General features: G+C 43.3%; 1 protein-coding gene across 19 annotated transcripts in view; it reads right to left on the reverse strand.

Annotated features, from left to right (window-relative positions):
* ROBO2 (roundabout guidance receptor 2) overlaps positions 1-27,008 on the reverse strand; it is a 1,374,514-nt gene that overhangs the window by 1,310,859 nt on the left and 36,647 nt on the right. The gene's annotated exons all lie outside the window — the stretch shown is intronic.

Genomic DNA, 27,008 nt, shown 5'->3' on the forward strand with positions numbered 1-27,008 from the left:
TTTTACTCTATGATGATGCTGGAACCTCTGTTCAAGTGTTTCTTACTACTTCTTTCATCTTTAGCATTTCATTATCATTATGGTTCTTGCTGTTTATTAGTAGAGGCTCATTTATCTTATTAATTCACTATTTCTGCCATACTTTCCACTATAAGAACACTCGAGATCTACTCATCGAGCTTCAGAGAGGCAGCCATGAGCAGCAGCAATCCATGTGTGTAATGGATGAAAGTGATTAACTAACCATTTTCAACCCTCAGGTGATTTTTCCCATATTCAGTCAAAAAAAGAGGAACCTTAAATCCGGAATACTTTCCGCGCACAAGTCCTCTCCTCATATCCGCGGCTTCAGAAGAAAAATGCGCGCTTATAAATAAAAGAAAGGTGGCTGATCGCAATTTTGGGAGAAGCACCAGGAGTATTTATAAGATAAAGAAAACTGCAATTTGTCCCTGGAAAAGTAGGGCATATATTGATTCCTTTAATTGAAAATGCTCTTGGGAGCGAAAGACTTTTATCTCGGCGCTTCATCTAAATTTAGAAATTCAAAGCAATGAATAAGTTAATAGTTCTACTTAAAAAGGCATAATATTGTGCCGAACTTACAGAATAAAACAAAGCTTGTGCCAGCAATTCCCACGAATAAACGTTATGAATGATTTGGTTTCAACATTGTACAACGGTGTAGATTTAAAATGTAACATATAGAAAATGTTTCGCGTTGGCTTGGAAAGCCTATGTTGATATCGTTCTGTAAATCGAACTGTAAAGCGAATGCAATTGCCGGATAATCGCCGGACAAGGCGATTTGTGAGCGTTTTGCGTTTTTTGCTATACCTTCCATTGTAGCAAAATCGCCCAGAAAATGCTACATGCAGCGCTGAGTGGAAAGCGGACGAAACACGCTGATAAGAACTATCCCATAAGGATTCATTGCAGTAGCGATTTCAGGGCGTTTTTAAAAATTACCGGCGCTCTAAAGAAAACGCAAAATGCCCAGGTGTGAACAAGCCCTAAGTGCTTTTGAAACTAAACAAAACCCTGAGAATCCCCCATGAGGAGATGGGCTAGTCCAAAACCTGTCGGTTTTGTCAGATTTCTACTACCTACTGTTAGTGACAACAACATTGGAGAAAAGTAATGTATGGCTCATTTTACTCTGGAAGAAGCATACTTCTTATTTGTATGTGTTTAAATGTATTTTACATTTTATTATTTTTGCGATAATGGTCCTTTAAAGAGACACTGAAGCGAAAAAAAAATTATGATATAATGAAATAAAGCATTAAGGTAGCCATACACTGGTCGATGTGCCATTAGATCGACCAGCTGACAGATCCCTATCTGATCGAATCTGATCAGAGAGGGATCGTATGGCTGCCTTTACTGCAAACAGATTGTGAATCGATTTCAGCCTGAAACCGATTCACCATCTGCTGAGCTGCTCCTGCCGCCTGTCCCCCCCCCCCCCCGTATACATTACCTGATGCTGGCTCCCGGGCATCTTCTCCGCATTGCACGGTTCTGTTCCGGATCCATTACGGCGCTTCCTACTCCGTGACCAGGAAGTTCAAATAGAGCGCCCTCTATTAGAACTTCCTGGTCACTGCAGTGACACAGGAAGCGCCGGGATGGATGGAGCCGGAACAGAGCCGTGCAGCACGGAGAAGACGCCCGGGAGCCAGCCTCAGGTAATGTATACCTGATCGGATCGGCCGCCGCTAGCGACGCGCACTTTACCGGCGGGCGATCGAGGGTAATTTCCCGCACGGCGCGATCGACGGACCGATCCGATTTCAGGAGGAAATCGGATCGGCGGCTGCGTTTACCGCGAACGATTGGCAGCAGATTCGATCCCAGAATCGAATCTGCTGTCGAAACGGCCGGGAATCGAGCCAGTGTATGGCTACCTTTAGGAGCAGAGACATACGTCTAGTATTTGTTTCCAGTACAGGAAGAGTTAAGAAACTCCAGTTGTTATCTATGCAAATTGCCATTGAGCTCTGCAACTTTGAAAGTCATGGAGAGCTCTGACTTCTGATTAGGTTATCTCAACTGTATTGTGTTTTTCTTTTGCAGAAAACAGTTCAGGACAGGTCAAAAGTTCACTGCCTGTTCTGCAAATACTTTTAGAATGCTGAGTAATGTGTAAACTGCAAGTATTAGAGAATGATGCAATGTTTAAAAAAAAAAAAGCTGTGTAACTGAAAATAAAAATATGAGAATATTTTTTTTTGCTACCAATGTTCTAGTAATTACCCCTACTACACAACCAATTCATGATTTCACAATTCTTTTTTCGCTTCAGTGTCTCTTTAATGGGAACCTGAACTGAGTAAAATTATTTAAAATGAACACATGACGTAGCTGCAAATGAATATTACATAATTTCCTCACCATCAGTTCCTCTCAGAAGCTCACCATTTTCTTTTTATAGTGATCCCTTACAGTTCTGACAAGATTTTGTAAGAACGGAAATATACCAGTTGCTGTCAGTTATATATCAGCTGCTGTCAGTTACAACTGAATGTGCAAGGTAATGTCCATGTGTACCTATGGCTCAAGTGGGCGACATAACAGTTTAACAGTGTGCTGACAAGGAAGATGTTATGGGGTAATGGCCATTTTTAAAATGGAGGACTGAGAATTCTGGGAGCACAGTGGACAAACAGGACGCAGGAGAGGAGAAAGAGATTGATGAGCGGACTACATGGGAGGTAAGTATGACCTGTGTATGTTTTTTTTTTACTTTTTATTTTCAGTTCAGGTTCTCTTTAAGTTCCTCTACTACATTCTTTAGTCAGCAAGTACAACAAAATGAGATTTCACTTTTGCATGGAGCTGCCCTTCCAGCGACTTAAAGAGAATCTGTATTGTTAAAATCGCACAAAAGTAAACATACCAGTGCGTTAGGGGACATCTCCTATTACCCTCTGTCACAATTTCGCCGCTCCTCGCCGCATTAAAAGTGGTTAAAAACAGTTTTAAAAAGTTTGTTTATAAACAAACAAAATGGCCACCAAAACAGGAAGTAGGTTGATGTACAGTATGTCCACACATAGAAAATACATTCATACACAAGCAGGCCTGGTGCACACCAAAAACCGCTAGCAGATCCGCAAAATGCTAGCAGATTTTGAAACGCTTTTTCTTCTTTTTCTGTAGCGTTTCAGCTAGCATTTTGCGGTTTTGTGAAGCGTTTTTGGTGTAGTAGTTTTCATGTAGTGTTACAGTAAAGCTGTTACTGAACAGCTACTGTAAGAAAAAACACCTGGCAAACCGCTCTGAAGTGCCGTTTTTCAGAGCGGTTTGCGTTTTTCCTATACTTAACATTGAGGCAGAAACGCATCCGCAATCCAAAATCTGCAGCAGCCCGGGAGTATGCGTTTCTGCAAAACGCCTCCCGCTCTGGTGTGCACCAGCCCATTGAAATACATTACCCTAGCGGATCCGCACCCGCAAGCGGATCGCAAACCGCAGCAGAACCGCTCTGGTGTGCACTAGGCCGCAGGCTGTATACACCCTTCCTTTTGAATCTCAAGAGATCATTTGTGTGTTTCTTTCCCCCTGCAGCTATCTTCCACTGAAGTGTCAGGCTGTTTCTTCCTGCAGAGTGCAAACAGCTCTGCCTGTATGTAATTCCTCAGTATGTGAAAGCCCAGCCAGCTCAGAGGAGGATTTATCCAGCTTGTAAAAGATAAGAGAGAAGAGAGAAGCTGTCCTAATCTAAATAATACACAGGCAGTGTGCAGAGAGGGGCCTGGAGGGGGGAGATGCATCACAGAACCACAACACTGAAGAACTTGGCAGCCTTCCAGACACAGGCTGACAAGTCTGACAAGAGAGAGATAAGTTGATTTATTACAAAGATGGTGATAGTAGAATGTGCTGCAGTAAGCCAGAACACATTAGAATAGCTTTTGGAACTTGTAGGATGATAAAAAACAGGATGCAATTTTTGTTACGGAGTCTCTTTAAGTGATGAAATACCTGAAAAATATCAGAAATTCAGTGCCAGGTGTATCCTTCGTATGTCACTCACAGACAGGAAGTAGCCATCTTGCAGTCACACTCATTAAAGTGTAATTACAACTGCCTCTTCCTACCCCCCTTTCAATCAATAGATTAAAAAATATCATAAGGAGCAAATCTTTTGAGCTTTATGGACGTAATTCTTCTCAGAGAACCGAATCTATATGTCAGCCATGATGTGATTTATATTTTACACGTGACAGCGCGTAGATCTTGTGTCAGGAAGTGCATTATCCGCGGAGACTAATTACTTCTGGAACAGATTTGCATGTGCCGTGAGAATAGTAGGAAGGGTATGATAACTGGGATGTATATGTGTCATATTGTGGGATTAGGGGGCTTAGCATTTTTATATGTATGTTTATTTACTCCGCTGACAAGTCATCCAGCATCGTTCTTGATCTGGAGTCAACGCACATTTAGATTATTTAAAGGGAATCTCAAGTGAAAATAAATGTATGATATAATGAATTGTATGTGTAGTACAGCTAGAAAATGAAGCATGAGTAGCGCAGATATGAGTTTCATATTGTTTTCCAGTACAGGAAGAGTTCAAGAGTACCTGAAGAAAACAAAAAAAAAAATTCCTACATACCTGAGGCTTCCTCCAGCCCAATCCTGCCTGATCGCTCCCTCGGTGCCGTCCTCCGCCTCCTGGGTCTTTCATATGGGCTCCCGGTATCTTTGGCCAGTTGGGGCCAGTCGGTGCATGCGCAGTGCAGCTGCGCACACTCCCCTGTTTCGCTCCTGCGGCCAGGAGAGTTCTGTGCCTGCGCAGGCGCAGAGAGCTTCCATAGAGGGGAGTAAGGCAGGGTGGGCCGCACAGCCGGGCCGCACTTGTGCAATAAGCTCCGACTGCCAAAGATATCGGGAGCCCTCATAGGAAAACCCAAGAGGTGGAGTACAGCGCTGAGAGAGTGATCAGGCTGGAGGGGGCTGTAGGAAGCCCCAGGTATGTATGAATTTTTCTTCCTTGTTATCTCAGGTTTCCCTAAAGAAACGTCACTTATTATCTATGCAAAAAAGCCCCTCTGAGCTCTCCATCCAGGTTGGCGACAGTGCTGTTTCCTGAAGCACTTATCTCAAATTATCTATTACTTTTTATTGTTTGTTTAAGGCTTTACTACAGGAAACTTCAAAGGGTCATTACTCTGCTCTGTTTCATAGTTTAAAATACAGAGTGTGGTTTGTAAATTGCAAATATGACTAAATGGTACAATGGTATAAAAAAAGCTATATAACTGAAAATAAAAATTAGAATTATCGCAAATTCTTTCTGTTTTAGGAAAGCAAACTTTTGTTTTTCTTAACATCTTAGTAAGGGGGCTTTTAGGACCATTGTAGTCCCTTACACACTCCAATGAGTTCTGGGTCACCATGAGCTTGCTGGTTAGTCTGTGCCTCTCGGATTTACAAGCCCTACTCCATAGAGCCAAATTAATCCATGCCATGCACTGATGAGGATCAAACAATCTGAAACAGTCTGTATGCATGTTGGATTATTATGGCTCTGCACAAATTAACAAGCTAACACATCATTGCATTCCAGCGGTTCTGGAGGTGTGTTTAGCTTCTAAGGGTACAATGGTTAATTTGCATATATTCAGCAGTGATGCACTGGGAGACATCTCAAGCTCACTCCAACCTGAATTATCGCAAATTCTTTCTGTTTTAGGAAAGCAAACTTTTGTTTTTCTGAAAATAAAATATTAGACTCTTTTCTTTGCTACTAATGTTCTATGAATTATCCATACTACACATACAATTCATTATGTCATACTTTTTTTTCGCTACAATGTCACTTTAAATTGGAACTCGTTTTATTTGCGCTCACAGACCATCTAGAACAGACTACAATTTCTCTTACAGCATAAATAAAAATCAGCACTAATATTCTTTGTAAGCAGGAGAAATTGAGGCCGCGGCGCCTGGAGTTTCCGCAACTTCTGATAAGACATTTTGGTTCGTGTTCCCATTAACGAAAGCCATCATAGATAGGGCTGAATGTGGAAGGAAATGGGACCCTGGGCAGAAAACCAATCGAGGCCTCCTGTTGTGAAATACCATAACATTAGCATAACATCACTATACAAGTAAACTGCGGGTCGTGTTATAACTGAGCTTAGAGTGAAAATCATTGTTTTATGATAGGAGCCGAAATCATAGACATGTTACCAGGTCCTTGTCACCACGGCAACAGCACGGGCACATTACAGGAGTATGAGTATTATAAAACAATAGAGAATGTTGTGGAGCTTGTTAAGGGAACTGAGAAGCATAAACACTTAAAGGACTACTGTAGTGGGGTAGGGGGAAAAAAGAGTTTAATTTACCTGGGGCTTCTAATGGTTCCCCGCAGATGTCCTGTGCCAGCGCAGCCACTGACCGATGCTCCGGTCCGCACCTCTGGTTCACTTTCGGAATTTCCGACGTTACATTTGGAAAACCACTGCGCCTGCGTGGCCATGCCCTCGGTCCCACTGACGTCACCAGAAGGCGTACTGCGCAGGTGCAGACTGTACTGGGCCTGCGCAGTACACTCCCGGTGACGTCAGCAGGAGTGAGGACGTGGCCATCCAATCGATGGTCCCTATTTACTCTTGACAGTATATGCGCAGTAGCTCTATAAGATGTATGTCTGGGAACTGTGTCCTAATGCATGGCTGGCTACTTTGCACCTTGGTCTCTGCAAATCTACACGCTTCCCCTGCATATAGCCTGATAGCCTGATATACGTATAGCTCATTACATGATTGCTGCAGTTTAGTTTAGCTATGGATATGCTCATTCAGATGATTAAATGATATGTGTTTTGCTGTGACCAGTTGGTCACTTTACATAGTCTGCCTAATGTTATCTATACTATTCCTTGTATATATATGGGCTCTCCTTACGCCCTCCGTCTTTGCCCCGCCTTCCACCAGATGACAGACAGCGGCTTCGGCCGCTGACGTCATCGCGTCTCCCGTCCGGACGCCTGCCGGCTGCGCGTTTGCGCTGTCGTCATGGCCTCATCCGGCATGGTCCCCTAGCCTGTCCGCATGCGCAGCCGGCGTGGTGAGATCGCCGGATAGGACGGGAGAAGGGGGCAGAGACGGCGGACATTGGATGTTTGTGGATGGGAGGGACACAAAGGAGGCGTCTACATCAGCAGGTGAGCATTTCAGTCTCCCATCAGGTCCGCAGGACTGTAGATGTAACTGATTGGTTTAGAACATTTTGAAATGATTGGCTACTGCTGATAGGTGGTACTATATATGAGTAGGTGTATCATTGTGTATTTTACATGCAGCAAGCTTGATAAAGAGGCGTATGCCTTGAAACGTCGCATTTAACTGCTGTCATGCTATGAAAAAATAAAAGAGCAATTGATTACTTTTGATGGTGCCGGCTCTTCTCTACGCCTGCAGTGGTTTTCCGACTTTAAAGTCGCAAATTCCGGAAGTGAACCGTAGGCGGGGACGGGAGCATCGAGCACTGGATGTCTGTGGGGGACCGTTAGAAGCCCCAGGTAAGTTAGACTCTTTTTCCCCCTTCCCAACTACAGTAGTCCTTTAAAAAGGTTAAAATGCAAGAGAAGAGCATACTCACCTGTTTATCAAGGGGCGCTCCTGTGCTTTGCCTTGATGTCTACAGAGAAGGTGAGGATAATCTGAAGGTCAGAATTACTTTCTTGTGGGGAGGGATTGGGATTGCTTAAAAAAAATCATCAATCGATTTATGCTACCTTTAGATATACTTACCCAGGGCTTCCTCCAGTCCATTGCAGCCAACATGTCCCTCGCAGCCGCCGGGCCAGGTCCCCACCGGTGCAGGGGCCAACCTCAAGTTCATCCTCTACTGCGCCTGCGCGAGCGCCGCTGTCAATCACTCGCACGTGGGCTTGAGTATTCTGCACAGTAGAGGAGGGCGGCCTCTGCATCGATTCCGCCACAATCAGAGTGGTTTATGGGCGTGATAAAAATGCTTTTGAGATTTACAATAGGAAAAATTGCAAACGCTATTGCTAAGTCATTTACCTACGGTATGCTCCTATTCTGGAGGCCAATCGCACGAAGAATTCAGCAGGCATGCTTAGTGATGAGCACAAATTTCTCATCTCCTGTCATTTTTGTGAGTATAAAAAACATTTTCATTTGCATTTTTAAAATTGATTTTCTCAAAAACGACAAGGTCTTTTTGAAAAATTCTTTACTTTACTATTCTCCTTAACATACAGTATGTAGCAATTTTGGTGACAATAGCATGTAGGTGGGGGTTTTGCTATTCAAGACAAAAGTGGTTACTAAATTACGCAATAATTACACGAAAGTTGCGCAAAATTAAAAATGATTACAGAAAATCGATTGAGTTTACAAATCCTAATAACATATAGGCGAAATTTACGCGAAATTTCACGTAATCATAATTAGCTGATTACGATCATCGCTAAGTATGAAGCTTGCAATCAAGTAAAATTGTGACGCAAACGCAGCGCACTTCTGGAAACATCCCTTCACAGTGTCTTTTACCTTAAAGCAGACCTGAACTTCCTCTCTGCTCTAAAAGATACACAACAGCTTAATAACCTTTAAACAAAAAACATTTCTTTGTTACAGCTGCTACAAATCCTGCAAATAAATCTGCAGTGTGTCTACTTCCTGCTTTACGGAAGCAGACATATTGTTAACATCCTGTGCTTTCAAATGGGCTTATCTGCCTTATCTGCCATAGGCAGTCATGTGACACAGGGCAGAGATCAGATTACAACTAGTGATTAGTCACAAATGAGCGTACCTAGCGTTTTGAGATCCTATCATGATTGAAATCAGATCACAAAAAGTAGTCAGTGAACAGGGCATGAGAGAACTGGATTGCTGCGAGCTGGAACTTGTACCTAAATGAGACTAGGCCTGGTTTCCACTTGTGCATTTTGTGTCAGATTTTTCTTTCAGAAAATTTGCATTGATTTTGCAACTAATGGTAGTGAATGCGGCTGTTTCCATTCAATGCGAATTTTCGTTAACGTTCGTACGCGTGAAAAAATCTGAGGTCTTGTATCAATTTTTCGGACATCGCATACGATTCGCGTATAATGCTTTGTATAGGCAATGTGAATTTTCGCGTTACTTGCCCGAAAATTCGCATTAGATCCATGGTTACAGGAAGTTGTCAGCAGACATAACTAACCTGTTACAAGGCAGATTATGCTATATTTAACTAATGCGAATGTTCGTGTACGAAAATTAGTATAAAAACGCGTCAAAATTTTAATGCGAATTTTCACCGATCAGAAAAATCTTTTACGATTTTTTGCAGGCAAAAATGTCACGCTATAGTGGAAACGAAGCCTGAGAGTAGGCTCTGCAGCGTAAAAGTGAAGTGACCATGATGAAACAGAAAGAGATGCAGTTGTTTACTGGCACTGTAGTAAATACATAACATGAATTGGGTTTACCAAACAGAAGTGAAATAAGCATAAAGTATACAGACCTACTGTATAGCTAATTACAATCACAAAGCAATACCTTGCAGCAATATGCAATATTTTTATACATCTGAACACAGCAAGAGCAAGGTAATGTACTAATGAAGCAAAACAAGTCAAGGATAAAGGCAGAGACTTAAGCTAGAAAACGAAGGACATGACCATTCACTACTGGCTGGCTGACTACACAACTACCAGATAATTACTGGGACTGAACTCAGAACTTCCTCTCTGCTCTAAAAAATTACCCACAACCTATATGGGGGGGGGGGGGGGGGGTGACATTTCTTCATTACTATTTGAAGAAATCATTAAAGAACAACTTTTACTTGGCCTCACTTTAGCAGAAGGCCCTAAATGGGTCAAGCTTCAGTATTCTCCTGCAGTCTATTCACAGTTGCTGATAAGAACTAATTAGACAGGTGGAAATCGAAGAAGTGGGGTTCTGCACAATGTTCAAAAAGTGTATAACTTTATGAAATTGCCTTAACATGTTTTCAGTGGCGTAGCTAAAGAGCTTTGGGCCCCGATGCATGTTTTACAATGGGGCCCCCCAAGCACTCTATACATAACAATTGATACAGCGCACCAAAACCTGCCAATGGCAACTACAGTGTCAGAGGTGCAAGAAGGGAATGGGGAGCAGTTAATGATTACCACTATTCAATGTATCTATAAGTGATTATTATGAGCACAGGACCAATAGAGAAGCTAATACTGCAGTTGAGGGAGGGCCCTTTGGGGCCCCTCTGGCCCAAGGGCCCCGATGCGGTCGCTACCTCTGCAACCCCTATTGCTACGCCCCTGCATGTTTTCTGCCATGTTTCGGATGCACAATGGTCCTCTATCACTGCATGAGCCCATCCTCAAAGGTGTAACTAGTGATGATCAAAATCTGCTAATCAATAATAAATTTTTTGCAATAATGATGTTACGTTATTATGATTTGGACATTCAATTGATTTTGCATAATAAATCAATTCGTAATTACGCAAAATTTTGCATAATTTTGGGCCAACTTTAGGAGTTACTAGCAAAGCCCCTATAAATGCTTTCATCACCAAAAGGTAGCAGAAGGAGGTCCAGATCTCCTGCCCTGGGAGAAAGACTGTTCATGCAAAAGTTTATGCACAACTATTCTAGAGCTGGGCCTAAGGTCTAGTTGATGGTAGAAAGACAAATTAGAATGAGATACCCACACTATTTTCTTTTAAAGACACATTCCATACTACTTTATTCAACACACTCATGGTGAGAGGTGTGTGTGTGTGTGTGTGTGTGGGGGGGGGGGTGAACTACCTGCTCTCTCAGTGGTCCCAGGCGGTGGCAGAGCTTGGGACCCCACCTGTACTGCTCAACTCTGTTTGAGCAGGAACATCCACAAGGCAGCCTAGGCAGGTTCCTGGTGCCTATTGGGATCAAGGGGCCCGGCTGCCATCTTTTTTTGACCCCTCTCCTGCCTCAGCTTACTAGAAAGACTATAATGGGAAGCCAAAGCAATTTCTTTGTCTTGGTCCACATTTCATCCGTAATCCTTATTTGCGTCCCACACAACTTAAAGAGGAATTGTAACCAAGGCCCGAGCTTCATCCCAATCAGTACCTGATTACCCTTTTCCCATATACGGACATCTGTATGGCTGAAGTTGTAGTAAAACCCCTCCCACAGTGTGATGTCAGCACCTAGGTCCTGACAGTTTCCTGTCTGTGAGCCTTGTTGCATTTTTGGAAATTAAAAGCTGTTTCCAACTGCCAAGCAACCAATATCTCCCTCTGTGCATATGTATATCTATAAAGAAAAACAAAAATACTTTTAGCCTATCGCATTGTTAAGGGGTGTGGTTATAGATAATGGCAGTTGGTGCTATCTGTTTTTTTCTTGCCTACAAGCAGTAAAGATGCTGACGTGCAGGCTGATTGTGGATCAAACAACATGAACAAATTGTATGACAAACACCAATCCTCTCCTGATCTCTCTACTATTCTTTAATTTCTCACGTTGCAATCTATTGATTTATTTTTCTCTCCCCTTTTTGCTACAGTTCCTCTTTAAAACATTGCACTTGTTACCTCCCCCCCCCTCCCCCCAACATGACTCTAGAGTGTGCAGGGGCAGCCATAATATATCACACATGTAGAACAGGAGGGCCATTTCTGGGAAACAGGCAACTTACAGTAGGTTCAAAGAGAGTCAGTTAAGGGCAATCAGTGCTATTAACAATTCATCAAGGGCTGCATTAGCGGCTCTTTTTTAATAAAAGTTTCATAATAGGTCTTTAATAACAGACTCAGCTGAAGTTGAGATGACACTGCTGCAGATTGTGCCAGTATAACACGTAAGATTGTACTATCTATATATTTAATAGGAAAAGAAATTACATTTTATTCGGCGGTCTGAGAAAATCACACACCTTGGGAAGGCGTCATGTGTCTCCAGCTTATCAGATTGCAACAGACAGGTTTGAAAAATGACCGCAGCTGATGTCACCAGAACCCCTCGGCAGAATAATGCGCGTATAATGCATGAGTGCCGTCATTGAGCATTCCCTGACCGTAGCCTATGTATTTATATGTAATGGAAGCACCGTATATTCCCGGGAGGGCTGAAAGACGCACCGCCATGTCATTAGTATTTCGTCAGCGTAGTGTAAATGTTGTGCTCACGGGTCAGCCCATAAAATTGATAATTAGTTCCTCGCAAAGTTAATATGTAAAGGGCATTGGTGGAGACCCATTCAGGTCCTGTGTGGTCTGCCGAAGATTAATCCTTAATCATTTAATTGAGGAGCTGGTGAGGGGCTGAGTGTAAGTGCTGAAAAGGCAACAATGGCTTGCAGTGAAGGGATGAAAATAAAGTGCGGAGGTTACAGAAGAGCTTCCAAAGTTAACTGCCGATGTGAAACCAACGTCTCCTGCTTTCCAAGGGGAATTTCAGGTTTTGTAAATCTGCTTCTAGATTCCGTTACTCTCTGGTTTATATGGAAGTTTGGTAGCAGCAGATGTGATGTGCACATCCATACTAAAATAAACCTTAAAGAGGAACTCCAGCCTAAACAAACATGCTGTCATTAAGTTACATTAGTTATGTTAATTAAAATACTGTAGATAGGCAATATAATCTCTTACCCACCCTGTTTTAAAAGAACAGGCAAATGTTTGATTTCATGATGTCAGCCATCTTTTTGGTTGAAAGGAGGTGACAGGGAGCATGAGACACAGTTCCAACTGTCCTGCGTGCTAATAACCCCTCCCAGTTGATAGGCAGCGTGAATATCAACATAAGAAATCCCATCATGCTTTGCACAGCATCAGGGGAAAAATGTCCGGGCAGTTTTCTTTGATGTGTGGAGCTTAGCTAAAAATGCAGCTAAAAATGATGCTTTGGTAAGAAAAACAAAGTTCTGATGCTGTGAAACTGTTAAAGAAACACCAAGCCTTTTCAGTTCTGCTGAGTAGATTTTTAGTCCGGAGGTTCACTTTAAGTAAGCAAAAAAAGTTTAGTTTGAGGTCCTGTCAACTCACTGGCCATATAGTTCTATGGGCCTGTTCACAGTACCACGTTGTAACTGATCACGTTATTCTAACTCACCGCATGCAGGCTTTGGGCTTGATTCACAAAGCGGTGCTAACCTACTTAGCACGTCTAAAGTCTTTAGACGTGCTAACCAGGGTGCTAAGTAGGTTAGCACCGGATTTCTCAATCAGATCGCGCGCTACCTTTGCGCACGCAAAGTTTTATGCGCGCAAAGTTTTATGCGCGCTAAGTCCCATAGGCTTTAATGGGCACTTCGCGCGGAGCGCCCTGCGCTCTGTGCAGTGCGCGCGTAAAGTTTTACTCACGTAAAGTTTTATGCGCATAAAGTTTTATGCGCGAAAAGCTTGTTTAGACGTGCTAAGGGGGTTTTCACAGGCGTGCTAACAGTTAGCACCGCTTTGTGAATCAAGCCCTTTGTATTCAAATCTATGTCCAGTCTCCTTTTGCAGTTCACCCTCATGACACATTATAACGCATGCATTATACAACTGACCACTGCGAACCTAGCCTTACTTAGCCGGGGCTTTTTCCAGCCCGCCATAGTATCTGAGGTTTCTCGGTGTCCTACCAGTCCTCTTGGTGGTGCCACGATCTTCCAATGCACTATTGCGGCCACGCATGCCTCCTCAATTGTATTCCCCTGACCGGGAGAATTCTGTGCATGCGCAGTTCGTAGAACTTGCAACTGGGCATGATTATAACTCTTATGGTAATATGAGCGTGATTGAGGTGGCACAAGGCCGTGCATGTGCAGTAGCTTCGGACTGAGCCAGTCGAGGACTTTACTTGGGCTGACAGCGGCACAACACAGTGGACCAGGAGGACACCAAGGGACCTACGGGGGGCAGGAAGAATCCCCAGCTATGTAAAGCTCATCTTTTCCCCCTGCTTAAATAGTTCCTTTCAGGATAATCTGTAAGAAAAATAACCCCCCTGCGGGATACTTACCTCGCCAGTGGGAAGCCTCTGGATCCTCATGAGGCTTCCTCATCCTCCTAAACCTCAAGGATCCAGCGCTGGATCCCCCAAAACCACAGCCAACAATAATGTCGGCTGTGGCGCAGGCATAGTAGTGCCTGCAATATTTATCTTTCCTGGCACCTGTGCAGTAGAGTGGACCCGATTGGGCTCAGCTATTTCCGCTGCCGCACGAACGGAAAGCTGCTACTGCACCTGCACTGGACGGTAGGTCAATATTTACCTCCCTGATATTCCGGGACTTCCAGCGCTGGATTGCCGAGGCTTAGGAGGACAGGGAAGCCACATTAGGATCCCGAGGCTTCTCCCTCCCGATGTAAGTACCCCCCAAGGGTTTTCTTCTTCTTACAGATTTTCTTTAAGTAAGAGCCATTTTCCATTGCAAATCGTGACCGCATTCATTAACGAGCTGTGATTTTGATTATGATTTTTGCAGTATTTTCTAAACAAGATTTCCCATAGGCTGTGGCCTCACTTTATGCAATTTCTGCAATTTTGGGAAGATAGGGGCCAGTCCTTCACACAGCATAGGGAAATCTTATAGTACCGCGCTTGCTATGCAATTTCCGTACAGTCCTAACAGTCTTATAGACTACTACCTAAACATATTCACAAGAAAGCTGCAGCATGGAAAACAATTGTGCTTAAAGGAAACCAGGGACGATTACTAATAAAAATGCCCAAACTGCCAGTCAGCACAAGAGAAGTGCGCCCTCTACGTATCTCGGCTGCCGGAGAGATACGTAGAGGGCGTACTTCTTTTGTGCAGACTGGCCACAACTGACTAAAGTTACCGGAACTGGTACAGAAGACGGAGAAAGCTGAGGACAGCGGCGTGGGAGAGATTTGTGCGCATGGGGCTGGAGGAAGCCCCGGGTATGTATAAAAATTTTATTGGTAATCATCTCTGGTACACTTTAATTAACAATTGCATTACGCCTGATTGCCAAGAGGCATGGAAAGGAGCATCTCGATTAAAGAGGTATTCATTGTGCCTCTGCCAAAATAGCGTTTGATCAGATTTTTGGATTGGAACACACACATTGGAAAACAACAGTAATTCTGGCTCTGACAGCTCAGCAAATTGTCAGCTTTTACTGATGAGAAAAGCTAAAACCTTGAAACTGATACACTTGCTGGATCAGTAGCACCATTAGGAGCAGTGAAAATAATCACTTTTCATGTTTCTATGTGGGAAACCAATCTCTAATTCTCTGATCACAATTCCAACCAAGAAGCATAAGTTTTTCTTATTAGGCTGCTGCTGGTCTATGTACGGCCAATTTTATACTCCTTTTTGTCTGTAGGAATTGACACATAGCCCTCACATACGCGAGCATGAAATAGAGGTGCGAGGAAAAATGGGCGATAATATATATATATATATATAATTGTAAATCATAAATACCATTGTAAATTGGGCGCCAAATGAAAATTATTTTCTTTTTTCAGTGGAAATGACATTGGTAAATGTTTCCGCTATTTTACTATAAATAAAGCTAGCCCTACTCTCACACAGAACCCTCCCCGATATGATGCCTACTCCTAAATCCTTCCTGATGCCTAACCTTAAAATCCCCCTTCCAGTACTCTGATGCCCAACCCTAAAACCCCCCTACCCGAAGTCTAACTCTAAACCCCCTTTCCTGATGCTAACCTTAAAACACCCCTTCCTAATGTCTAACCCTAAGCCCCCCTTCCTGATGCCTAACCCTAAACTCTCCTTCCTGACACCTAACCCTAAAACCCCCTTCCTAATGCCTAACCCTAAACCCCCCTTCCTGACACCTGACCTAACCCAAAAAAAACCTTCCTGACACCTAACCCTAACCCCACCTTCCTGACACCTAACCCTAAACCCCCTTCCTGATGCCTAACCCTACCCCCCCCCCCCCTTCCTGACACCTAACCCTAAAACCCTCCTTCCTGATGCCTAACCGTAACCATGTCCCACATCCCTACCTATGCCACAAATAGCGTAAATACAAAAATGATACATTTCAAAAACAATAGATTTCAAAATGATTAATTTCAAAATTTGAAAATGATACATTTTAAACAATAATTTTCAAAAATGACAAATTTCAGTTGGATGGACCCAGTGCACGCTATTTGTCGGGTCCAAAATTTCTGATATTGGTGCACAATAGTCGATATTTGCATTAGTGCCTATGGCGGCACCCAAACTGTCCATTAGCCACAGGCACCCAAATTTCCTGTTTCTTTACAGACTTCTTTCAGTCTAAAGCTGTTCACGTACATTATGATTCAATTTGATTAATTCAATAGAATTATCTTGATTTGTACAAAGGCAATCACCACAATAAAGAACAATCTTTTTATTACAATTATCCTTTCTATCAGTCTCCAATATATTATTAAACAGGGGAAACTAAATCTGAAGCAAATTGATCATTCTGTTCATAGGTTGATCATTATGGATCCTTTTATGCTCCTTTGCATTTGATTTTGAAATCAATTCCATACAATGCCTGTCTTAAAAAACCCTTTCATATGTGTCCAGTGTAAAATAAAACCATAAAACATGGATACTGAAGCTGTTCTATGTCCCTTGAAGGCAGGTGGCGTAACTACAAATCACTGGGCCCCCCCTGCGAAACTGGATGGGTCCCCCTCCCTCCCCGGCACTATACACAAGACCCTGCTGAAAACTGAATAAGGACGGTCTACAAATCTTCGTCCACAAAACTTTGTATGATTCCTTATCATTGGCTGAGCAGATGCAGTCATTAGAGCAATTGTGCAAAGGGCAGAAATGTTTTTTCACTCCACACCCTTAGTTGTCAGTCTCTCAGGACAGGGTTTTAAAAGAAACTTCTCCCACCATGGAGCCCCCTGCGGCTTCTGGCCCCCCTGCGGCTACATCCCTTGCAGGGTCTATTGCTACGCCCCTGCTTGAAAGGAAAAGCAGCCAGTAGGGTCTCCATGCTGGACATCTTCACAAACTATGTGCATGTGAGCCTTACCTTCCCACCATATTTAGTCCCAAACCTGACAGATCTGTCATATTGTATTGTCTACTGTAAGTAACTGGAACATATGAGAAAAGGAATTTATAGTGCATTTTACTCTGGAAGAAATATAATTTTGACAAGTATGTGGCACTAAGATTTTTAAATTTTCAATTTTCAGCTATAGTGTTCCTTTTCATGTTAATCTTGTGAATAAACGCTCCTTATAGATAAAGTAAAAAATAAGTAAGGGGAGATAATTCAGAAGAAAAGCTTTGCGAATCAACCTCATTCACTCATGGTTATAGCAAATCTTAATGTGGACCTGAACTCTTGCACAGGACAGAAGGGAACCACAGAGAAATGCACCCTGTTAGTATTTACAGAGTTTATCCTGTCTAATTCCCCCTCATCTGTGACTAATCACCACTGTTATTAGATCTCTCAGCTGTGTCAGCTGGCTGCCTTGGCAGAGCAGCTAATAAGAATGTAATTTTGCTGTCAGAAGTTGAGCATAAAATTAGGTGAATGTCATGATCGCTTCTGCAGCATGTACTGCTGGCTGCAGAGGTACTGCAGCCAAGCAGTTCTGATTGCTTTACATGCAGTTGCTAGCATAGTTCTGCATGCATTGCTTGTGATAGTCTGTCAGTTAGGGAACGGTAATCAAGCCAGCTCAGCTTGTGACTGATTACCATTCACCTGTGTGGAGATTTGCATCTCTGCTCTCATTGGATGACTTCAGTATAAAGGTTTTCTTCCTGCAAGCGAGCTCCACCCATCATAGTTTCAGCTTCAGCTTGGTCTAAGCTGTTACTGGGTCCTTTGATACTGTGAAACATATTCCTTGTCTTGTTACGTTCTAGTTCAGTTATCCTGTGGAGCTATGTTCTATATCTCCCACAGGGACATATATACGTACTCCTTCTAGTATAGAGATTTTGTATTACCTAGCCTTTTTCGCTGTATTGTTCCTGATTCTAGCCAGTGTTCCTTGCTTATGTTATATATCGGTTCATCGCCAATATATACATATTCTAGTCAGCGTTTGTTATTTTCCTTGTATTCGTGCTACTGTGATATAGCAGCGCCGCTGATATATACGTACTCGAACTGTTAATATTCTGTGTCTAGTTAGTCAGTTTTTAGCATGTTTCAGTAGGTTGTGCTTAGCGTGATCACCCGTGCTTAGCTAGCCTAGTCCTGTCCTTGTGAGGTAACCATTGCTGCGGTTGCTATTGGCTACCTCACTCCAGTCTGTCCTGTATCTGTCTTAATGTTTGTTATTGCAGGAGCAGCGCAACATCGCACTGCGCTGCCATTGCGTATTATTGGAAGCCCAGAGCTGCAGTCGCTCTGGGCAGTCTGTGTAGCCTCTTCCATTATCCAGCTCTTAGCTTTATTGTGCTGGGTGGTCAGACAGTGTGCCAACACCCCCCCCCCCCCCCCCCCCCCCAGCATTACAGTGAAATTGTGTATCAGAGGTATGACCTTCTGGAAGCAAGAAAGCTCACACAAAAATAAAGAAACAGTACAAAAGATTTGTCATTATTGAAAATGTACATTTTTTATGGCAATGCTCGATACAAAGACTCCTTGGAGCACTTATTGAACTATTCAAACATTCTGTACTCTTGTCACAGATATCCGTGTAGAAAGTTTGGGCTCAGCATAAGTGGAGTAGAAGGTAAAGTGCTTTGCACTTGGCAACACTAATTTGATAATGGGATTAGGAGCAGGAGATCTGGCAAGAATCCATTATTTCCTGTTCCTGCAGAACTACAAACTGCAATATTGAAAAGGAATAAGGTAATGCAGGGAATGAGTGAAGCATTATGGCATGCTAACAATAAAAGAACATACGTTCTGTAACATTAAGAGACTTTATTACCTTTACCAGCAATAGGGTAGTTCAATCTATTATGATCTATTTATAGAGATGGTCGGAAATGCCGATTTCTGTTTTCCGATTTTCACCAATGCCAATTACAGACTCTGCGGATTTCAAAAATCCAATTTCTGATTTCGGAGGAATGTCATTTTTGTTAATAAAGTTAGCTAAATATAAAAAAGATTTTTTTTTCAAAAATCCTAAGGGCTTTTTCACACTAAGACACACTAAGGGCTCTTTCACACTAAGACACACTAAGCTCTTTCACACTCAAGGTGCGTACACACATGCGACTATAGTCGTTTGAAACGATCGTTCCCCGATCGTTTAAAAAAAAGCAACCAACGATCATTAAGTCTAACGACGGACGAGCTAGATCGTTAAAAACGAACGATCTAGCTTGGCGGATTTTTTGCAACGACGATCGTTTGCAAAAGTAGTACATCGTTGAAAACGGTTGTTCGTACTAGGCTTGACATGCGCATTTCGCTATTTCTCCATGAAACTTCTCATTTTTATGCGCAAGCGCAATAGTTGCTTTACGTGATGTAACGTTCGTTCTAACGATCAGATCGTTACACACATTTAAAAACTACCTTTACTTAGGTCGTTCTTTCATCAATTAAAAGTTCGTTCGTCGTTCACAACAAACGATCGTTGTCGCATGTGTGTACGTAGCACTAGTTTGATGCGATGTTAAGGTCGCATAACGTGCCCCTAACGCAACGCATGTTAGCTTTGAAGTTGGATGTTACATTGTACTGCGTTATGCGTCTTTTGATGCATACCCGATGCATACTTTTTGACGCATATGGATCAAACGAAAACGGCGCATGTGGCACATTTAAAACAAAAAAACATTACTAAGCATGTGCAAACAGTCTAACGCAGCCAAATACGAGTATAACGCACAGCACGCTGCACTTTCATTTAACGTGCAGCGTTATATTCCAATGCAACGTGGGCACTGTGAACAGCCCATTGATTTTACTTTTACTGTGAGTTAGGCTGCGTTACAGGCTGCTTTAACGTGCGGCTGTAATGTCGCACTGTGAAAGCAGCCTTAAAGGACACCTGAGGTAAAATTAATTATTGAAATAAACAATTGTATCTATCTTCATTCTACAAAAAATTACTTTTTATGATATTCCAGTTTTCTTTTATATTTAAATCTACTTTGAAAGTTTTTACTGTTTTATTATTTTTGCTCAATAACACATTCATTGAAGTATGCCAGAGCTAAAATCTATGAACTTTTTTCTTATAAATTTCTCACCAGTGAGGGTCACACTGTGGTCTGACCCAGTTCTGACTTAGGCAGGAACTGCCACCTGTATACCTGATACTCTTTCAAGCAGAGGAAGAAAAAAAGGAACACAGCCTAGTTATTTGTGTACTTGGCGGCACTGTACATACCCATGTCTATCTCATCATGTCACATGTCAGCTTGGGTATCCTTTAAATTTTGACCCGGAAGTATTGGACTAATCAGAAAATGCAGATTTTTATTATGGTAAACGGAATACCACAGACATTTTAGGCCAATCACAAGACTTGGAAATACTCAGTACTATACGAGTCTTGTGATTGGTCTAATATTACTGCAGAAATCTGATTTCCACAGAAGAATTCTGCATTCTCTGATTGGTCCGATGCTTCCGTGTTCTACGATTGGCCTAAAATTCGCAAGTTGTGGTTATGCAGCATTTTGACGGATTTCTGATTTCCAAGTGCCGATTTCTGAATACGATTGCGGAAAGCCATTGTCCGATTGGAAATTTGGAAATCGACATTCCGCCCGTCTCTACACTCTCTATTTACAGACTGTTACAATAAACATTATATTAAGATGCTTCATGTATTTAGCTTTCTATTTAAAAAAAAGATTTTTCTTTTAGGTCGCATTCACAGTGCCACGTTGCAGAGTTGCGTTATAAAATCTTATAACGCAGCTTACCGCACTGCAATGATAATCCTATGGGCCGTTCACAGTGCGACGTTATCATCCGGTTTAAAATGTTGCGTTGTGGCAACTCACTGCTTGCAGTGCATCATCTCTAAACGCAGACACGTTGCGACTTTAACGTCGCATTAAATAGCAACGTTCCACTGTGAATATGCCCTAACAGTAATAAAAACAGTCTAATGGTAAATAGAACTTCCGCACGGATGAGCATATCTATGCATGATTAACTTAGGGTGGTGGAACAGAAATATAAAATTCTGTGATTCTTTAAGATACGCATTCTTTGAGAAGCACAAAATACGTTTTGGGGATAGGATCACAGAAACGACACTCTTATTAAAAAAAAGAATTTTCGAATTTATAGGAAGGATGATGATTTAGAACAGGTACAAAGACGGGCCACAGGGGCGTAGCAATAGCCATAGCAGTCATAGCAGCTGCTATGGGGCCCTGGAGAAGAGGGGGACCCAGGTGGTACTTGATGTATTCACTAATTACCTTGTCGTGATCCTCCACCCCTTGACGTTGTCTCAGTGCCCCATGGACTATGTAGAGTGTAAATTGCACGAGAATGTAAATTAAACAATCAATTTATATCTATAGGGTAGGAGCAGGTGGCATTGTTTAAAAGTGCCTACATCTGAGGGCCTCATGAAAGTTTTGCTAAGGGCCCCATAATCTCTAGCTACACCACTGACGGGCCACTTAAATAATCGCAAGGGTGGAAGGTTTCATTTACCAAGAAAGGCTGGATAATATGGGCTTATTTAGCGTTGAAAAGAGAAGACTTAAAGTGGAGCCGAGATAAACTATTACTCATTGCATAATTGTGTTCCTTTCATATAGTTTATGGGGGATTCCTCAAGCCAAATACTTTTTTTTGTTTTGTTTTAATACTCTAATTCCCTATAAACTAAACAAGCCTCACCCACAGCTTCTCCATAGTGCCCTGGCACTCTGAGCCTTAGTAGCAAAGGGTTTATGGGAGCTCAGTCTGGGCCGGAGGAGGAGAAGGTGTTACTCGCTAGAGATTTCAGAGGTAGAGGGGAGGAGGGAGGAGGAGAAGGGAGTGAAGTTTTCACAGGCTGAGGGCTGGAGATACAGAGCAGCTTGCCTGTGTGTAATGTGACAAACAGAACATGGCCGCTCTCATTGTATCGCAGGAGTAAATAATCATAAACCGTTGAAACTGTGTTCAGCTAGATTAGCTGTGTAAACTATCTAAACTATCTAAACTTTGTATAAGATATATAGACAAGTTACTTGTTATAGTTAGTTTTTCATCTCAGATCTGCTTTAAAGAGACTTTTCAGCTAAAATTAGACATTACACTGATCAACTACGGATAAATAGTTATAACGACTTATGGGGTCTTAAGCTGTCAAGTCTCCCCCCGAGCCCCGGAAGCCTATGGTTAGCTTATGGTAGTATTTCATAATTTCGCATCATTTTTGTGTAATTTGCGTGCAATTTTGCAAAATTTTGTGCTGATTTTAGTGGTTAATAGCAAAGCCCCCATACATGCTATTGCTACCAAAATTGGAACATACAGTATATTAACCCCCTTGGCGGTATGAAAAATCCCGCCAGGGGGCAGCGCAGCAATGTTTTTTTTTTTTTGTTTTTTTAAATCATGTAGCGAGCCCAGGGCTCGCTACATGATAGCCGCTGCTGAGCGGCATCCCCCCGCCCGCTTCTATCAGGAAATCCCGTTCATAGAACGGGATTTCCTGGAGGGCTTCCCCCGTCGCCATGGCGACGGGGCGGGATGACGTCACCGACGTCACTGACGGTCATTGGGAGTCCCGGGCCACCCCTCGGCGCTGCCTGGCACTGATTGGCCAGGCAGCGCTGGGGTCTGGGGGGGGGGGGCGCGCGCCGCAGCAGATAGCGGCGATCGGGCGGGGGCCGGCGGCGATCAGAGTGCTGGCGCAGCTAGCAAAGTGCTAGCTGCGTCCAGCAAAAAAAAAATTATGAAAATCGGCCAGGCAGGGCCTGAGCGGCACCCTCCGGCGGCTAGCGGGGTTACCGCTAAGGAGGTTAAGGAGAATATTGGGTAAAAGTCAAAAAAAATAATTTTTCAAAAATACATTGTAGTTTTTGAGAAAATCGATTTTAAATATGCAAAGAAAAATGGTTTTTAAACTGTCATTTTTCTTTTTTTTTGCTTAAAAATCATTTTTTCTTTGCATTTTAAACTACACTTTGCACTTTAAACTACAAGGTATTTTTGGAAAATCCTTTTTTTGACTTGTACTCAATATTCTCCTTAACATATGTAGCATTTTTGGTGTCACTACCATGTATGGGCTTTGCTATTCACTGCCAAATTCGGCACGAAATTATGCAAAAAGTACGCAAAATTTTAGGCAAAATTACAGATCACTACATGAAATCAATTGAATTTACAAATCATAATTACGTATAAGCGTAAATACGAAAATCTATGTGAAATTTCACGTAATCATAATTAGCTGTTTACGATCATCTCTGAATGCATACCAGAGCCCAAATCAGACATCTGGAACCCAAAGCAGCACATAGCTGATCATTTCCATTGGGTGAATAGCGGCGCACACACTTTGTAAGAAAAAGATACATTTCTATTCAGAAGAGTGGCAATCCCTTCAATCCTTACTCCAAGCAACGCCCTCTAGTGGGTGGAAGACGGTGAGATATTTTTTATCTTCAGAAATGGCAACATGAGCGGAAATGTTACAAGACACAGGAGTGCTACAGATTTTTTATTTACTGTACATACACAGTTAAGCCATTTAACCTTGTTTCCCACTTATGGACCAGAGCAGTTTTGACAGTTTAGCTATGTCCTTATTTAATCAGAAATAACTTTATCCATACTTATGACACAGAAATGAAATATATATTGTTGTTGTTTTTTTAAGACAAACTAGGCTTTCATTGTATGCCATTTTTCCCTTGAACAATTTTGTTTTCTATGATGTTATATGAGAAAACAAGGAAAAAAATAGAAAAAACACATGATTTCTCAGTTTTACCAATTCCAATTTAAAAATAAAAAGTGCTGTGTAATGGATTGTGGAGATGCCGCCACGCGGTCTGGCAGCGGGGCGGCTGTCTCCGCGTTCAGACTGGCGGTTTCCGCACAGCAGCATGCGTCTGGTTTGTCTGAGCCTTCTAGTGCACAGAGCTACGCACGCGCGCTGGGAGGCAGGACCTTTATGCCAGTAGGAGAGGGATCAGCTGATCAGGACGATCAGCTGATCTCAGCGCAGTGGGTGATTGGCTGAGTGGTGCTGGGCGGCGCTGAGGAGCGCTGCACTATATATAGATCTTGCTGGTCAGTCTCAGGTTGTCTGCCGTTGCGAATACTTACGTGTGAGCACTCAGACCTCAGTCAGATCCCACAGTGTGTTAGAACCAGGAGGACCTTGGAATTCACACTTAGCCAGATTACGCTTGTGTTATACTTTAGACCAGTTCCAGGGTGTTGTGACCAAGGACCTCACACCCAAGCTTAGGATTACTGTGTCTTTGCTGTGTTATACTTTAGACCAGTTCCAGGGTGTTGTGACCAAGGACCTTACACCCACGTTTAGGATTACTGTGTCATTGCTGTGTTATACTTTAGACCAGTTCCAGGGTGTTGTGACCAAGGACCTCACACCCAAGCTTCGGATTACTGTGTCATTGCTGTGTTATACTTTAGACCAGTTCCGGGGTGTTGTGACCAAGGACCTCACACCCAAGCTTAGGAATACTGTGTCATTGCTGTGTTATACTCTAGACTAGTTCCTGGGTGTCGAGACCAAGGACCTCACGCCTCAGGCTAGGACTCTGTTCTATATCTGTTATGACTATTTGCTCTGCTGACCTCTCTCTTGCTTACTGATTCGGTACCTCTGCATATCTGCCTACCTGTTGCCAAACCCTGCCTGCACCCGGTTACCGAATCAGCCTTCTGTCTCTGTACCTTATCTGCTCGTGTGTTGCCGACCTGGCCTGCCCGACCCTCCAGGCTGTCACTCATCCCTTGAGTGCTCAGTCTATCTTTACTAGCTGTGACACTATTCCACCAAGTGTCAGTTAGCTGTTAGGACTCCTGCTCCTCAGAGAGTCCAGCCTGCTAGCAGCCAGTGGCCTCTACTCCTCTGGAGCCCCCTGGCTGCAGTACAGTCTATATCTGATCACCTAGTATCACTGGTTGCCAGGTTCTCTCTATTCCCTCTCTCTAGGAGATAGTTCCTGCACAGCCGAGGGCCACCTACCCCTCAGGTGGTTCCTGGCCGAGCTGCCTGTGTCTCCCGCCTCACGGGTGATAGCTAGTGATGGGCGAACACCTGGATGTTCGGGTTCGGGAAAGTTCGCCGAACATGGCCGAGATGTTCGGCATGTTCGGGCCGAACCCCGAACTTCCCGAACATCCCGCTTTTGGGGGCCCTATGGGGTCGCAGGCATAAGGGGGGAGCATGCCCCGATCGCGGGGGGGGGGTCGGAAATTCCCCCCACCCCCTCCGCTAGCGCTCCCCCCTCTGCCCGCTTCCCCATACAAAAGTTTCAGGAAAGTACCTGTGGTAGTGGATGGCCTGGCAGTGGCACTGTGGAGTGAGGAGGAGGAGTCCGGAGAGTGACGTGTTGAGGGAGGCTGGGCAGCGGGCGGTTCAGCGGTAGTACCCTTGTGGTACTTCCGCCCTTTCTATGACCTCACGCCCGCTGCCCGGCCTCCCTCAACGCGTCACTCTCCGGACTCCTCCTCCTCACTCCACAGTGCCACTGCCAGGCCATCCACTACCGCAGGTACTTTCCTTAAACTTTTGTATGGGGAAGCGGGCAGAGGGGGGAGCGCTAGCGGAGGGGGTGGGGGGAATTTCCGACCCCCCCCCGCGATCGGGGCATGCTCCCCCCTTATGCCTGCGACCCCATAGGGGGGCCGTATTGCGGCATGTTCGGGCGAACAGGGCCCTGTTCGGCCGAACAGGGGCCCTGTTCGGCCCTGTCGGCGGCCATTCAATAGTTCGGGCCGAACCCGAACTTAAAAGGCCGAACACCATCAGGTGTTCGGCCGAAATCGAACATCACCCGAACAGGGTGATGTTCTGCAGAACCCGAACAGTGGCGAACACTGTTCGCCCAACACTAGTGATAGCCTACAGTTACACCAAACACTTACACTCATTAGGTGTCCAGAGATTAGTCATACTTGTATTATTGGTGATTCTGCAGATCATTCATAATCAAATATACATCTGTATTGTTGATGATTCTGCAGATCATCAATAATCAGATTCTCTCTGGGTGCTGACACCAATCGTTACATGCTGCTGTAGATTAAAAAAAAATCAAATTTTCTTTGGCTTTTCTTACCGCTTATCACAAAACTATATTATGTTCCTGTCACAATTTATGGTGAAGATATTTGATTCTGAAATGATTCACTATGAACTGAGAAAAAAAGTATTTTAATGGTAAAAATCAAGCTCATTAGCTCAGGAAGCATATATTCCCATTCACCAATTAGTGCTGCATCAAATAGTGCCAGAAATGTACACAGGAGCAAGCCCAATCCTGCACAGCACTGCTTCTGTACAAGACGTATATCTACTGACTCGTGGCTAAGATGAAGTCGCAGAGGACGTAGATATACTGTAGTAGTGGTGGATAAAGTGGTTAATATGAATTCTGTTCATCTTGTCACAGGTGAAGTATAGGAGTCAGTCACTCTTCAATAATAAACACAGTAATGGAGAAAAAAAATCATCAGCATGAGCATTATAAAATGAACAACTGTGACATTCTATTTGAAAACAGAATTGCGGAAACCTTATTTGATCAGCCTCATCTTAGATGCGCTGTATAGAAAGATGACAATGGAATCTCAGCAGGTACCAGCATTAGCCGTGTGTTTATTAGCAGGCATATGGGGCTTTTCAGGGGGAAAAAAGTATGATCTAGAATGCAATCAGCAATAACCTCCTCCATATGCTGCCACTTACGTCTAGGATGTCCATACAGCAGCCAGTTTACCGGAGACTCTGCACTGAGAATGATGTACCAAAAGAAAAATCCATTTATGAGCAGTGATGCTGCACTGTGTCCTTATCAAAAACATCCAATTAGGTCCTGAGAAATGTAAAAGCAAAGGAGCTGCTCTGGAGATAGTTGGATGCTAGAAAGGCTGTACAGTGAAAT

This window comes from Hyperolius riggenbachi, chromosome 2 (assembly GCF_040937935.1).
Source record: "Hyperolius riggenbachi isolate aHypRig1 chromosome 2, aHypRig1.pri, whole genome shotgun sequence".
In the NCBI taxonomy this organism is placed as follows: domain Eukaryota; kingdom Metazoa; phylum Chordata; class Amphibia; order Anura; family Hyperoliidae; genus Hyperolius; species Hyperolius riggenbachi.